The 12173-nt window shown below is 38.5% G+C and overlaps 1 pseudogene; it reads left to right on the top strand.

Annotated features, from left to right (window-relative positions):
• The first annotated feature begins 5424 nt into the window (after nt 1-5424).
• LOC103260936 lies at nt 5425-5889 on the top strand (annotated as a pseudogene).
• The last annotated feature ends 6284 nt before the right edge of the window (nt 5890-12173 follow it).

The raw sequence follows: 12173 nt of genomic DNA, 5'->3' as shown, positions 1-12173 counted from the left end.
AGCATATTTTATTTTATTTCATTTATTTATTTATTTATTTATTTATTTTTGAGTTGGAGTCTCACTCGTCGCCCAGACTGGAGTGCAGTGGCCGCTCCCGGCCACCGCAGCCTCGACCTGCTGGGCTCCGGCGATCCTTCCGCCTCAGCCTTCCGAGTAACTGGAATTACAGGCATGCGCTACCACGCCTGGCTGATTTTTTTGATTTATTGTAGAGATGAGGTCTCACTGCCCAGGCGGGTCTCAAACCCGTGGACTCAGGCAATCCACTCACCTCAGCCTCCCAAAGGCGCGGAATTACAGGCTGAGCCACCGAACCCGGCTGCATATTTTATTTTTTAAAGATATGGAATATTTTGTCCATTTGTAAACTAATTTAAATTTTATAATCAGCTCATTCAGCTTCACACACACATAACATATACACAGATATTAAGACAAAAATCTTTTAGGGTTTTATTTGTGGGGGAATAATTGCAGTCATCTATAAATTAATTTGGGGAAAATTAGCATGTTAAGCATATAAAATATTCTATTTGCACACATATAATTTTCCTCTATTATTTAAACTTTCATTGGTTTATATAAATAATTGCTGTGTTTTTCCATTGAATTGTTACACTTTTTAAATTATGTTTACTTTTAGGTAGTATATATTTTGGTATAGTAACCTGCAAATTCTAATTAATTTAATTTTCATAATGATTGTTGCCACAAAACAAAGTGTATTTTTGCATACTAATCTTATATCCATCAACTTTTATAAACACTTTTGCTAAATTAATAGCTTATTAGTAGATTTTTCTCATACATTGGAATCCTATGTTAATGCTAGTAGCTTTGCTTATTTTCCAAGAATAATCCCATTGATTTCTTTCATTTTCCATTATTTCTGTATGTAGTATCTTGATTAAAATATTGACGAGAAGTGGCAATAACAGACATCCTTGTCTTCTCACTTTAAAAGTAAAACTCTCAATGTCCCCATACTAAGTATGATATTTGAGATAGGTATTATGTAAATATCCTTTAATATGATAACATATAGTTTTTATCATAAATAAGCACTAATTGTTGTACACCAGTTAAAAAACATTAGTATGATTTCTTTATTTTTTATGGTAATGTGGTATTCCCTTCTGCTATGTAAGTGTGAAAATTTTCAAAGTAAACTTTTTAAAAGTAAATTTCCTATCCACCTGAAATTGATTTTTGTGTTAAAGATGAAGAAAGACTTCAGTCACATTTTGTTTATAATATGAATATCAAATTGTTCCCTTATCATTTCTTTGTAAAAACACTGTTCTTTTCCTCATTTCTCTGCAAATGGCACATTTTTAAATAAATATTGAAACTATGTATAATAGACCTCCTATGAAACACTCTATTCAATGGTTTCTTTGGTCTGTTTGTTGATGCCTACATCTTTACCAAAAACTCTTATTTACTATAGTGTTTCAGTAATCTTTAATATAATATCTTCTTTTTATTTCTAAGCATATATTAGCTATTCTTAGCCACTTGCAAGTCTATTTACATTTTAGAATCAACTTGTCTAGTTTCACTCACACAGGCATGTATACAGTCATTTACAAAAAAACCGTATGTACTTTTATTGTGAGGGAGAAATTACAGTCATCAGTAGAGAATTAGCATGTCTATAATATTGAATCTTCAATCTACAAGCATATAATATTTCTCTATTTAGTTAGAACTTACCTTTTTTATATAAACAATAACTGTATTTTTTCCATTAAATTGCTGCACTTTTAAAATTATATTTACTTTTAGGTACCAGATATTTTGTTATGGTAATTTGCAAGTTATATTTTATTTAATTTCATCTTCATACTATGTTGCTACAGAAAAAAGTGAATTTTTGTATATTGATCGTATACCCAGAAATTTTTAAAAATGCTTTCATAGTTTCAAGAGACTTCCTTTAGTAGATTTTCCTTATATACATTCTATCCATGTTTAATGGTAGTGGCATTATTTCTTGTTTTTCAATCTTTAACTTTTCGATTACCTCTGTTTCCCATTACTTCCTTATCTTTATTAAAATAAAGAAAAGAAATGGCAACAGCAGGCATGTCTACTTCTCCTTATTAGTATAAAAATTGTCATGTTTTTACATGAGGTGTAATTTTGATTCCTGTGTTTTTTGTAGATGTCTTTGGTCTAGTTTAAGAAAATATCATTTTATCTTTGATGGATGATTATTTTGTGAACTATTTTACTCTATCTATTTGTATACATTTTTTGTCATTTAATCTGTCTATCAGCATGACATGCCAATCCTGAACTTATTTGTGCTCCAATCCATTCTTCAGCCTTGATTTGTTCTTTCTCTTCTATGCTGGACTTGACTCAATCCCTAGGCCTCCCTATATCTGGATGTCAAGTGGAGTTTGCAACATGAGGCACCAGTAAGAGATTACAGCCCACAGAAATTGGAGGGGTAAGAAATATTCTCTTTCTTCCTGTGGTAATATAAACATTTTTATATAACTTATAGTTTTATAAAAATTAATTTTGAAAAGCAGAACTAATTACATTCCATAATATTATACAAAATATAGGTGCAGAGTATATTTAAATATGAGATAGCCATATAACATTACCTCAAAATAACCAACTAGTGGATTAGGAAAGGTTTCTGCCTACAGTAAAAATTTCAGGTAATAAACTAAGAATGATGATATAAAATAATTACCATTGGATAGTCTCAAACAGATAATGGATAAAGGTCATGGTCTTCAATACTGTTAGTATAGCCAAAAAGAGAGACACACAAGCCATTGAATATACCCAATAGAATACACAGAATAAGTTCTGGAATGGTTTTGCCAAAAAACAAAGTCTCAATCTGAATAAGCTGCAACTGATAACCATTGATGATATGTGAAGTTTCAGGTACATTGCATTTATTGTTCTATCCTATGCATTACTCCGTGAGTTGGAAAATTTGTATAATAAACCATGTAATTATAGATATCATGTCTTTCAATTTGATAATCCAAGTGAAATGAACCCATTTTAGCAAAATATGTGATTAAATAAATCTACAAAAATCAAACAACAGAAACTGAAACTACAGTTGAAGATCAAGCCACCCTCAAAAAGTTTGACGACCAGTTATGTTTGAAGGCCAGCTGCATGACATATATTGAGAGAAACAATAATTACAGCCTTATAAAAACTCATTCCAAAGATCCAAAAGGATTTGAAATTATTCAAAATATTTTTTACAATCTAACATTTATTGATAGAAAAAATAAAAAACAGATACAAGCTCTTCAAATAGAGAACACTTGAGCTAAGGCTATTCACAATTAGACAAATATCCTGAGTAAAGTAGTAGCAAATTCAATAATAGAGTAAATTAAATCAATAAATAGACTGTGTGTACATGAATGTAAAGAAGATATAATAATTGAAATGCCTATAAAACAGACTAGAGAAAAAACTCATCTGATCATAGCCAGAGGTAGAGAGATAGCTGTTGAAAAAACCCATCACCAGTTCATGTTTAAAAACATACAGCAAACTAACAATAGAATTGAACTTTCTTGTCTTAAATTCATCAGAAAAATTCATAAAAGTGAAATGCTGGAATAATTTCCATTAAAGTTAGGAACAAAACAAATGTATCCAACGACCTTTACTGTTCAAAACTGGACTAGAAAACAGTTAGAGCAACAAGAATAATACCAAAGAAATGACAAGAATAAATAGTGAAGAGAAAAAGATAATGTTTGGTGAAAATATGATCATCTTTACATGTTATATCAGATAATCACAACAGACCAGAACTCACAAAATCAATCAGGTTGACCTCTTTGTAGAAAGTAAATTTTTTAGAACAGAAGTTGCATAAGATGCTAACTTTGGCTGATGAGGAAAAATACTTGATCAACGTGGTTTTTTTCTCCAACACACTACCAACTGTCGTAGTCTTTGCCTGTCTTGTACTGCAATGTCCCCATCTTTCATAAACACTAAGACAGAGACACAATATGAAACCTGAAAGACTTGTAGTAATTTGTTGGGAAGTGGAATTTCTCAAGAAGCCTTAATTAAAGAGAAAAAAACAAAGATAAGGAATCTTGGAATGAAGACTGGAGAAACCAACATCACAGAATAAAGGGCGTCACACAGTAACAGGCCACATCTCCTTTCAGTCCTAAGGACCCAGACAGAGTTCTCTGGCTAAGACATCATCATTTTTAATTGGCAGGGTTCTCAGGAACCTTGGCATGAAGGATGTGACCTCAGCTCAAAAGCAGGACAAATGTTAGAGCCTGGTAGAAGTCAATGTGAGTACAACCTCTACTTTGGAACCCAGGGATGTTGCTACACCCTTGCTATCAGCACTGGGAGGACCATGCAAGGGAACTGGATGTGATGTCCCCTGACTTCCTCTTCCAGAGCCCAAAGGCTATGAAGACCTTGATCTGAGGCAGGTGGACTCCATTTGGCATAGGGAGAAGTTGAAGGTGCTGCTGCTGGATGTCAGGGTAAGACTCTAAATGAGACTAAGGGGGAATATCTGCCACATAACAGATGGGGCTCCACAGAAAAGAGCACCAGCCCTGAGTTCACTGTGGGAAGCTTCAGAGTGAGTTATCAGACTGAACCCCCCACACACATTTCCTCCTCAGGGACCACATTGAGGTCAAGACCTTACTACATGAGGGTAAGAATCCTCAGATGTGCCAGTAATTAAGAACAGACCCCAAGTGAGTCACTTACTACAGAAAAGTAGCAGACCCATTGAGCCTAGACCAATCTGTCATCCCTAGGAGGCCCTGCACAGGGGTGGCAGGTAGTGGTGCTCACTGTTTTCCACCTCTGGAATCTGAGAAAGGAGAGGCCTTAATCTGAAGTGGGCAGTGTTAAGTCAGCAGAGGAAGAAGTCTGAGGCCCTACAGAAGTTATGTGAAGATCCTGAGTGATATTTAGAGTTCTGTCCACCACAAGAAAGAGGTTATATCGCTGTGTCTACACCCTGTTGTCAGTTCTGGATGTTCAATTCATGAGATGTCTGTCTCCTCATTTCCTTCTTGGGTGTCTTTTTGAGGTGAGTACTTGGTTGGAAGGAGCCAGCTTCACATAGCAGACCGAAGGGAGCACATTACCAACTAGGTTCCAATATGAGGATCTCATGTGAGATTAAAAAACTATGACAGAGGAAGATCTATAGTCTGTATTCACTTCTGTCAGCCCTAGAAAACCCACCCTAGAGTTATTAGCCTTAGATAGTTCTTATTTTCTCCTGGGGTCTCATGGAACTTAAGATTTTGTTTAAGGAGGTGACACTAGGTCAGCAGAAGTCTCAAGCCCTGGCAGGTTTCATTGACTTATGTTTCAGAAAAAAACATACTACATTAAAAGTGTGAACCACAGAGCACCAGATTCAAGATGGCAGCCAGCAGGAGGCTGATGATGGAGCTTGAAGAGATACTCAAATGTGGAATGAAAAACTTCTGTAACATCCAGGTTGATGAAGCTAATTTATTGACTTGGCAATGGCTTATTGTTCCTGACCACCCTCCATAGGATAAGGGGATCTTCAGAATCAAAATCAACTTTCCAGCAGAGTACCCATTCAAACCACCAAAGATCACATTTAAAAAAAAGATCTGTCACCCAAACATCGATGAAAAGGGGCAGGTCTTTTTGTGAGTAATTAGTGCTGAAAACTGGAAGCCAGCAACCAAAATCAGCCAAGTAATCTGGTCCCTCATAGCGCTGGTGAACAAACCCCAGTCTGAGCATTCCCTTCGGCCTGACCTAGCTGAAGAATATTCTAAGGACCATAAAAATTTCTGTAAGAATGCTGAAGAGTTTACAAAGCAATATAAGGAAAAGCGACCTGTAGACTAAAATCTGCCGCGATTGATTCCAGCAAGTGTGAGCAGACACTTTCAGACATCCCACAAAGCAGGACTCTGTGGAAAATTGACATGTGCCACTTCCTGGCATTCGCTTGTGGCAGTTGCAAACCTTCTACAGTTTTCTTAATCAAAAGTGGTTTAGGTAACCGTTAAAGAAAGGATTAAAAATTTAAGATGTTCTCAAAAAAAAATGTGGACCATGAATTATGGGAAATTCTTGGAAGACCTTAAGAAGGTAGCCAGATGAAACACCCATTCACTGCTCTATGGTATTCACTGGGAAGAAGGCTTTATTTTGAGGGCAAACTCAGGTCACAGGGATAAGTCCCAGGCCATGCAAAAGAAGACTGTCTGGACCACATATTCTGGAATAGAGGGTCATCATGGGGCTCCTCACTATCTTTTTGGTCGACTCTAAGAGACCCCTACAGACAGGGGTCCATCAGTCATGTTATCCTCTTTTGGTTTGGGAGAGGTGTGGCTCTTGGCATGAGGGAATAAAGTAAGGTTATCTCAGGAAGAATTTCTACATGCTTACTGGATTCAAGGTAAAGATCCTCATTTGGACTGAGGGAACCACCCACCACGGGACACATGCTGCTCCAGAATGTCTATGCATGATGACAGTCCAAGAAAGCTAGGATTCCTAGATTAAGTGTCCTCTCAAAATTCCCTTGGTGGTAATTGGGCAGTGAGTCTTTAACATAAGGAGGAAACATCAAGCCAGCAGAGGACAAGAGTCTCCCACAATGCCAGGAGCCAAACTGTAAACATCAAGTAAAGATGAAGGGGTCACATATTCCAGTACAATTGGTACTTCAATGAGCTTCACTCTGCCTTCAGTTCAGCCCTTGGAAGCCCAAAAAAGAGTGGTATGAATTCCTACACTGTCACTTCATCTTCAGGGATATCAGGGAAGCAGGTTTCTTGGTCTGAATGGCAGCCTCAGGGCAACATAGGGTACGTTAATAAGGTGTATCGGGAGAATAAGCAGAAACACAAAATTAAGACTGAGAGTTGTCTCATACCTTTTCAGTTGACATGAAGATGAGATTTTGTTTTGACAGGGGTGACATTAGCTATCAGAAAGTGAGAATGGAAGCCCAACTAGTAATCGAAATAAGCACCCTACCTGAATGAAGACTGAGGAAACCACTCATCCTGAAAGATAGGGACCAAAATCCTGCTTAGGCTAGCTGTCAGTTGTAGGAGGCCCTGGGCAGTGCTGTTAAACTGCTATATCTCCTTATTTTCTGCTCAGTGAACTCAGGGTGATAAAGATTTTTGTTTAAGGAAATGATATATTTCAGATACTTCCATCAGTCACAGGTGGAACCCAAAGTGTGGCTGATGGGAACACTAACTCCAGAACAGAGTGTTCTCCACAGAAACATGTCTTCCATGTAGGAAACTTCAGAGCAAAATGGTTGGATGTGAGGCTCCCTCAGTTCTTCCTCAGTGGTCACAGGAATAGGACATTTTTACATGAAAAGACACTATTAGTTCAGCGAGGGAAGGGGTCTAATGCACTCTCATGATCTGAAGAGAACAACTATTAAACAGAGTTGACGATTTACCTGAGAATAGAAGGAACTTTGCAAGATCTACCTGGACTTTGTAGTCACTAACTGGGAGAGTCCAGAAAATGATAGTCAGAAGACTTATCATCTTATTTCATGTATTGGTGTCCTAGGGAGTTGATGGTTTTGGTCTAAAGGCAGCAGGTTCAGACAAGCTGTAGATAGGGTGCCCAGGAAGTACAAGAAATTTATACGGAAACACAGAGCAGGGACTGAAAGAAATCTACTCCAAAATATATAATTGCCAAAGAGCTCTAATAACCTTTATCAGCTCAGGAAACCCTGGGCACAGATCGCATTACAGCTTGCCCACTCTTTTCCTTCTTGGGGGTTCATGTGAGAGACTTGATTTGTGTGCCTATGTCATATCAGGTTAGCAAACAAAGAAGTCTGGTGCTTGAAAAGTCATAGTAGCTGGACTCGGTGGCTCAAACCTGTAATCCCCGCACTTTGGGAGGCTGAGGTGAGAGGATTGCCTGAGCCCAGGGGTTTGAGACCAGCCTGGGCAACTTGGTGACACTTCGTCTCTACAATATATCAAAAAACTAGTGACGTGTGGTAGCGCATGCCTGTAGTTCAGGCTACTTGGAAGGCTGAGGCAGAAGGATCGCCAGAGTCCAGCATGTAAATGCTGGGGTGGCCGTGAGCAAGCCACTGCACTACAACCTGGGTGACAGAGTGAAACTCTGACTCAAAAAAAAAAAAAGAAAAGAAAAAGAAAAGAAAAACTCATAGTAAGGACCCTGAGAAAGACCCTGGGAGTACACCCACATAATAAATGAGGAAGTTTCATGGTGTCTAACCATTGTTACTAGCCCTGTGAAACTACTCCAATCATTTTGATTGGACAGTGTACTTTCTTGCTATCTTCACAAACAACTCAGATGAAATATTTTGGAAATCAGAGGGTGTGGCATTAGCTGTGTGGTCACCAACTCAACAAATGTGGGGATTATGAAGATTCCACCACTGTAGTCAGGCCTGAGAGGATTTATTAAAGTAGTTAGGTGGAGGTAACAGCTCATTGCCTCCTGTGAGGTCTTGGTTCTTGGTGAGGTGAAATTATTGATCTGAGGGGAAAATATTAAGTTAACAAAAGAAAAGACCCCAAGACATGCCTGGATTCAAAGTAAGGTACCTGAATGAGAACTGAGGGGACCACCCATACCAGTACAATGGCTCCCACAGAATCTAGCGCCTTTGGTCAGCCGTGGAAAAATCAAGGTAGGGAGGCTGAGGAAGTACCTCCACAACTCTTCCTCAGTTGTCTTAGAAGTGACTTTTTTCTTAGGAGGCAGCCTCATATTAGCACACAGGAGGTTGCACAAGCTCTACCAGATGCCTAAGTTAGTGAAACTTCTGGTCATAAACTAGTGATGTTAGCCTCTTCAGAGTAAAAAGAGCTCCATTGAGCCCCAGAGCAATTATCTAGTGTGAAATTGAAAATCTGGGGTCAGGTTGCCTGGCTGCATCCAGAGGAAATGTTTGACTTCCTTCTTCAGGTTCTTGGGAAACACAAAAATCTAGATGACAGGCAACCTGTTGAGGCTTTAAACCACTTTTGTCAGATGAAGTTCATTGGAATCTGCTTCCTTCGGAGCCACTATAGTTGAGTTCACCAGCTGAAGAAACTCACATACTTTTTCTCTTCCTCAAGCTGTGATATTCCATATCCCTTTCTCCTGTCAGCACTCCTGCCTACTGTCATCATGAATCAAGATCAGAAGAGTTCTTAATGCCTACATGATTAGCACCTTCAGACCTGCAGTCAGATCCAGGGCCTAGAGGTTGCATAGCTCTCCAAGGCTTTGAAGGAAACTCTTCTACCCTCTTCTCATCCTTTACTACCTGGCAACCTAAAGGAGGCTTCTGCTACTGAGACACCCAGTACTCTTGAGGGTCCTCAGAGTTTCAGCTTTTCTTCCATTGACATCACAGCTACCTCATCAAGCAAATCTGATGTGAGTCCAGTACCCCAAAATAGGAGGATAGTCCAACCACCTCACAGGCTACTCCAGATCCTGAGAATGTGCCCATAGGTGCTCTAGACCAGAATGTGGCTTTTCTGGTGAGTTTCATGCTTCTTAAGTATCGAATGAGCCAATTATGAAGACAAAACGAAGGCAAATATGCTGAAGATAATCACCAAAGATGAAGAGAACAACTTTTCTGAGATCTTCCTGAGCATCTCTGAGTGCATGGAGATAATCTTTGACCTTGATGTGAAGGAAGTAGACCCCAGCAGTCACTACTATGGAATCTTCATCAAACTGGGCTTCACCTGTGTTGGGATGCCAAGTGGCGAAGAGGGTATGCCCAAGACCGGCTTCCTGATACTTATTCTGGCTATGATCTTCCTGGGCAACTGTGATACTGAAGAGGAAGTGTGGGAAGTGTTGAATTTGACAGGGCTATATTCTGGAAGGAAGCACTTCCTCTTTGGGCAGCCCAAGGAACTCATCATGAAAGAGTTGTTGAAAGAAAAGTACCTGGAGTTCCAGCAGGTGGCCAACAGTGGTCCTGCATAACTTGAATTCCTCTGAAGCCCAAGAGCCCACGCTGAAACCAATCAGATGAAGGTACTAGAGTTTGTGGTCAAAGTTCTTGGGAGTGACCCAATTTCTTTCCCATCTTTGTATGAGGAGGCTCTGCAAGATGAAGAGAGAACTGAAGTCAGAATTTCAGTCAGGGATGGTTCTACTTCCATGCCTACTATAAGTCCAGTGCTATGTTTGACAGCTCCTCCCTCACCTATTGAAGTCAGGGATAGATTTCTCAGGTATCATTTGCAGAGGACAATTAGTATTCAAGAATGTAAGTTCATGATTGTGATGGAGAGAAAACGGTCTACATTATCTGTGTGTTCCTATTTTGTAAGTTTAACTTGGACCATGGCACTTCTATAGACATTTTCTTTTTGAAAATATGAAAGAAGTCAGCTTTAACATAGTTATAAAGTCAGATTTTAAAAAGTTAGAATCAACAGGGACAATGAAAAAGGATATCTAAAAGATATTCAATTCTTGTCTTCTTTGTCCGTTTTGCTCTTGTTCTATAAATTTAGATGATATTCAAATCCATCTGCTTAACTCTTTCCAGTGTGTATGAAAAATAAATCATAATAAATTAGATCCCATGCTCAATGGCTTATTTATTTCCCAAATTTGCATCGAACATGTGCCTTTTGGAAACACTTCACTAGTACTAAGGATGCTAGGATTAACAAAACTCAGGATGTGCCCACTGAATTTTACTTGGGAGATAAAACCTTTTAAGAAACATGATAGGATCTTAAATACCTAAAGGACAAGTAAAAAGAAGATATAATTAGTTTGAGGTGGGTGGTCCATGTGAGCCTGCCAAGTAAGTACTTATGTTTTTGAAGCATGGCAGTTTGGGATTTTTGAAGCTTTTGAAGACTTCAAGTCTTTCAATGGGAGTTAATTTTACATTAAGCTAGATGGTGGGCCAGGTGAGGTTGAGAACATCCAGAGTAGAACCAGACCCTTAGATGGTGTATCTCAGTATTGAAACCCAAAAGCCTGTAGTGGAAAACTGCTGTTAACTGGTACTTTGGGATCATGGGTAAACCAGAGAGAAATTCCCACCTATAATACAAATGGAAGGATTCCTCCAGTCGATCCCCAGTGCAGTGGAACACAGAACACTCACTAAACCTTTTACACACTTCATCTCCAAGGAGTTTAAGAGCAATAAGGAAGATACTCCTTCAAGATTAGATACCCAGAAGACACTGGGACCACTCTGCTGTGGCTTAAGAATGCCAGTGCCCACTTTGTTCAAAGTAATATGTAAATAGGTTATTTTCAGTAATTTGGCAAACAATGAGCAAGGAATAAAATTTGGGTGGGAGTGAAATAAATGAAAAATAGGCGATTGGATGAAAAGGCAGCAGAGAGCAAGGTCTTGAGTTGGTCCTTGATACAGATTCTAGGCAACTTGAATGACACAGAAATGGGGAAGATACTCCACACCTAAATTAAATAATAAACTCCAAGGCAAGAGTTTTACGAAGTTTTGCTTTCTGAGGAACATATTTTTCTGATTTGATATTCCATGTCCTACAGCACTTTCTGATTTCTGAGAAACCCTGGGTTTAGAACACACATATACATCCACACTTCCACACAGAGGTGTGATTGGTTAAGATTTGAAGATACACATCACCATGGCAATAGCAGCTATTCATTGGCGACATAAGATATGCCAAACATTGTATCTTATGCTTTATACACTTGAAACACAGCACTCTTAGAAGGTAGGACTTATCAAACCAAATATACCTATAAAGATACTTAGGAAAATATACCTTTAAAGACACTTAGGAGATACCTATGAAAATACATAGGAGATACCTACAAAGATATTTAGGGGAGATTGTGAATGTGCCCAATTTCAAATGTCTAGTACATGACAGACCTGGGTGTAGAACCTTTCTCTGAATGTATCTAGACCTTACTCTGTTTCAATATTTCCAGGCTGAGTGAAACCTTTGTCTCTTAATTTGTTTCTCTTCTCATTTCTCTTTAATTCCTTTCAGGATGTAAAAAGAATGGTGTAGCCAATGTACTTAAACAAGGTTTAAAGAAGGAAGATTTATATAAGGTTGAAAGACAATTTGGAGGTAGCCTGTGAGCTTCATTTACCTAGAGTCATTCTATTCCCACTACTC

The sequence above is a fragment of the Carlito syrichta genome, unplaced genomic scaffold, assembly GCF_000164805.1.
Source record: "Carlito syrichta isolate Samal-C Ts95f unplaced genomic scaffold, Tarsius_syrichta-2.0.1 Scaffold303456, whole genome shotgun sequence".
NCBI lineage: Eukaryota > Metazoa > Chordata > Mammalia > Primates > Tarsiidae > Carlito > Carlito syrichta.
Note: the sequence above shows the minus strand (reverse complement) of the source record. Positions and strands in the feature narration are given on the sequence as shown.